Here is a 4,824-nt window from a genome sequence, read left to right as displayed (position 1 = left end):
ATGTTGAAAAATCCAGAAATTGCTTATATATCTCCAAATGATCCAATTGGTGCCATATTTGGTAAGGAGCATCTAGGTCGAGTCAGAGGACTATCATATGGAGTTTTCCCTAACCTTGCTTTTAAAAGATTCACAATAAGGCTAAGTGGTATGAATTATGCTTCCTCTAGTGAAACTTCAGCAAATGTGGAGGACAAGGTAGTGCAAATGGAAAGTGAGCTTGCAACTGTAAATATTCAAATACAAACATTACTTGCATATATTTCTTCGAGAAAAGATGTTCTGGAACATTTTACTGCAATAACATCTAATTTGGTACATGCATCCATCAATGAGGTATAACTTAGTTGATGGAGGATCATCCTAACATATTTAGCCACCATGACTCAGGCTAAGGGTAGAGAAGATTATAAAGCTTTATAAAAGTTATTCTATCTCTTAACCTTATATAAATTTGTAAATAGTATAATAGTATTTTTCTGGCTTTGTATTTCTAAGCCAAATTTTAGAATAGATTGAAAATAATTCCAAGGCACTCTAGAAACCTTTACTTAATGATGAAAACCCATTTAGCCTAGAAACATTTGGTTAAGAATATTGGAAGTAGAAAAAGAGCTTAGAAGAATCTCATATTAGGGACAATTAATTGTTGTCTGCTTGTCCAATTTTCTATAGTTTTATAAACATTGTATAAAGTAGTATACACTTTATTTTGGGCTTGTATTTGGGCCATGTTTGGAGAAAATTTTCATGGGCCATGTATTGGGCCAATTAGAGTAGGGTGTAAATAGAAAAAGAAAGAGTCAAGCTAGTGTTACAATTAGACCTCCTTGAACCTAATGCAACTCTAGAACATCTAGGGTGCACAAATAAATTACTAGAGTGCAAATAGAAAGCATGGAGTGACAAGGAATAAATAAGGGTGCACAGGTCATCCCCTTAATGGAGAGGATTTCCACCAATACCAAAAGGTCATTTGTCTCCAATTAGAGAAGGACATTTTTCAACCTCTAATTGCATTGTGTTTTGTAGTTTTGTTCTTAATAACATTGGATTCCTAGGTTTTATTCTTTTCCATATTTGTGAACTTTATACCCTAGTTTGGAAATTTTATTTTGAGTTCAACATACATTGAATTTTTTTAAAAACATTTACTTAAATACTTAAAAAAGTTATAAACAAGGAAAGTTTGAACGTTTTGAGTATAGAAAAAAAGGTTTCCCAGTTTTGTAGCTTTCGGTTTGAGATTTATTGCACCTTATTCATTGGATTTTTTTATTCAAAATGTTTGCTAGGAATTTCCTCGTGTGTTGACGAGTCATGGTTAAAATATGAGCCTCAAATTCGTTCTACAAAATTTGCAATAAAGTTTTTATTCATCTTTGTCAGAGTTAAAAGAAAGGTTCATTTCTTTGACCTAGTGCTTTACTATATATGTCAAATTTTTTTAACTATTTTTAATTGAATACTCATTCGTTTGACCTTAAATTTGTTAATTTTGATCACAAATTGTGTTGAGATTCTTGGATAAAAATTTCATAAAAAAATTCGTGCTAAAAAATGTTTCATAAATTATGGACTAGTCAGTTCCATTTACTCTAAATTTTTGTTTTATAACCCATTTTAGAGTCATTCTTAGGTTCATTTTGTTTTGTGTTAACTTTTCTTCTTACCTTTAATTTTTGTTTGTGAATTTTTTGTTTTCCATTATTGTTTGCCTCATTAACTTCTATTTGGTTTAACTATCCAATTTTTTCTTTCTTGCTTTTGTTTCTTGGACTTATTTTTTTTTTTTGTGGGTTTGGTGATTCAACTCTTTGTACGAGGAAGATAACTTTTGTACTTCTTCAATGAGGGTAATAATTTACTTTGAAGAAATTTTTAAAGGAAGATAAGGAGACAAATAAAATTTCAGTGGACAATTTTCATTACACCCTCCACATTAGGATGGACATTATTATAGTTTACACGTGCATTAGTAGGGGAAGTGTGCCAATGGGCTCTTAATGTCAACTGCACTTTCACCTTAAGATTTGACTAGTTTACTTTCACTAGCATTTACTTTTTTGTGTTTATTTTTTTTCTATCACTTTCCTTCCTTCATTTTCTTGATTTTAAGTCTTTGTGATACATAGGATTTTATCTTTCTTTCTTTTAGTAGATCTTTCGGGCTTCATCTTGTTTCCTCTTGTTGTTCACTCGTTCGACTTGATAGTATCATCAGTTGGAATATTTTCTAATCGGGGTACACATGAAACTAGAGTAATTGCTCCAGTGGAGGATCCAATGACAATTCTTCAAAAAGGATATTCTATAATGATAGTCTTAGCTATTCTGGCGTTTGGTTTGTCTAGTCGTTTGTTACTTTACACTAATCAAGCACCTTCAGCTTGGTTAAATATTTCCTTGTGTGGGTTGATTTGTATTATCACTGCGTACATTTTTGTTTGGATTGCCATGTATTATACTGACTACAAGCATGAGCTTGTGCGCATATTGACCCTTTTCAACTCCACTGCCATGGGACTAATATAATTGCTGGAGTCAGTTTGGGTCTGGAAATCTACTGCTCTTCTTGTCCTTGTCATCAATGTGTCAATTATCTCGATTTTCTGGCTCGGTCACACCTCTGGATTAGTAGATGTAGTAGGAATCCTAACTGGTGGGTTGTTTGGCACTGTTGTGGAAACAATGCAAATGCTAAGCACCACTGCCTATATTCTTACAATGGATATGTTTGGCCCAATAGCTGATAATGCAGGAGAAATTATGGAAATGAGTCAGTAGCTTGAAAGTGTTCGAGAGATAACAGATGTCCTTGATGCAATAGGAAACACAACCAAATTTACCACCAAAGGCTTTGCTATTAGTTCTGTTGTTGTTTCATCTTTCCTTTTGTTTAGTGTTTATATGGATGAGGTTGTTGCTTTTGCTCGTGAACCTTTCAAACAGGTTGATATTGCAATTCCTGAAAGTTTTCATCTGTGGTTTGCTAGGTTCTATGCTTGTATTTGTCTTTAGTGCTTGGGCCTATTATGTTGTTGGCAGAACTGCGCAAGAGGTTGTGAATGAAGGGAGAAGGCAGTTCATTAAGAGGTCTGGTATAATGGATTACAAGGAAAAACTAGTTATGGTCGCTATGTTGCTATTGTAGCATCTGCATCATTACAAGAGATGATAAAACCTGGTGCTTTGGCAATCATTTTACCTATTGCAGTCGATGTTGTATTCTGAATTTTGGGCTACTATACAGAGCAACCTTAAAGGGATCATCATGAGTTTTATGTGGCTAGGTTCTCTTCTCCTATTATATTTGCAAAGACAAATAGGGGGAGAATTGGTGGTTTCTGTGTTGTATTTTGTTGCTACACTCTATGGTGCTTTATTTTGTTTTATTATGATGTTATATCTTTGATATACACATATTGGTCTGCACTCAATTCTGCATTGATTTTACACTTTGTTTTACTGGTTTTTCTGCTTAAAGGCTTATGCAAAAAACTTGTTCTTGTGTGTCTTTAAACCTGGGCTATCCTGCTGCTATGTATGCCTTGTATATGCACAAATTTTGTTTTGTAGGATTTATCAAATTCAAACACTACAACACATGCAAACTAGGGATTTGTCTTCATCAAATAGGGGAAGATTGTTGAACAAGGTGCATTCATGTCTCCAAATCCAAGAGGAATGCTTGAAGACCTTTGCTGCTGGTTTTCTGTGTGTGCCTAGTAGTCTTTGAATTGTTAATCCACTCTTTATGATGATTCAAGGTTAATTGAATCTTAATCCTTTTGAAAAAGATGTGTTTTCTAAAGAGTGTGAAATTTCAACCTGTTGAAATGTCGATTCAACCGGTTGTTTTACACTTAGTGGATTTTGAAAAGGATTTGAAAAGCTTGACTTTGTTTAACTTTGTTGTCAAACCAAATCAACGGGTTGTTTCGATAATTCAACTGGTTGTTTTTCTAAAAACCTTAACAGGATTTTGTCAAGTTGTTTCTATTTGTTTTAAATGATTCAAACTGCTTTTGGTTCTTGATTTAACAAGTTTGACAATCTGATTGGAATATAAAATGGTTGTTTTACGCTCCTGGTCATTAACTAAGAAAGAGAGATCAATCAAAATTAGTTTTCAAGATTTCAAAGAGCTTTTGGATCATCTCAAGTGTGGAATAGGATTGTCTTGTAATTATGTACTTTAATCTTTGATTTTACCCAGGCGTATTTTATTCCCTTCTTCCTTAATCATTGTATTTCTATGTGATCTGGTGTGGTGCAGTTTCAAAGGCTTGTTTTGGAAATTGTGTTTTTCCAAAGAGTGGTGTGTGTTCTTGAGGGGTTCAAGATCATCATTCTTGGTGTGTGTTGTGTAATCTAGGTTTGATTACATAATGAATTCTTAGTGGTTAGCTGAGGAATGGATGTAACTCTTGGTTAAGAGTGAACTAATATAAACATCTTGTGTGAATTTCTCTATCCTTACACTCATTAAACTACTTTAGCTTTGATTTTCTAAATTGCTGGTATAAACAACCGGTTGTTTCTAAAAAACAAAGTGGTTGATTTTCTAGAATCAAACTAAAAATAGTTTTCTCTTTGGATGAACAGTTTTCTAATTGATTGATTCTTCATAGTCTTTCACTCTACCTTCAATACTTGTGAAAATCTTTCAAAACCAATTCACCCTCTTCTCTTGTTTAAGGCCTATAATTCTAACAAAGTGTGTGTGTGCGCAAGAAATGAACCCTAGAACCAAACTAAGGTCTACTACAATGTAAAGAAACATTTGCCCTAGGTGTCATGGAGACCTAAAAGCAAGAAACC

The 4,824-nt window shown here is 33.5% G+C and overlaps 1 pseudogene; it reads left to right on the top strand.

Annotated features, from left to right (window-relative positions):
* LOC137807980 (pyrophosphate-energized membrane proton pump 3-like) lies at positions 1-3,264 on the top strand (annotated as a pseudogene).
* The last annotated feature ends 1,560 nt before the right edge of the window (positions 3,265-4,824 follow it).

Source organism: Phaseolus vulgaris, chromosome 11, assembly GCF_000499845.2.
Source record: "Phaseolus vulgaris cultivar G19833 chromosome 11, P. vulgaris v2.0, whole genome shotgun sequence".
Classification (NCBI taxonomy): domain Eukaryota; kingdom Viridiplantae; phylum Streptophyta; class Magnoliopsida; order Fabales; family Fabaceae; genus Phaseolus; species Phaseolus vulgaris.
This window is presented reverse-complemented; position numbering and strand designations above follow the sequence as displayed.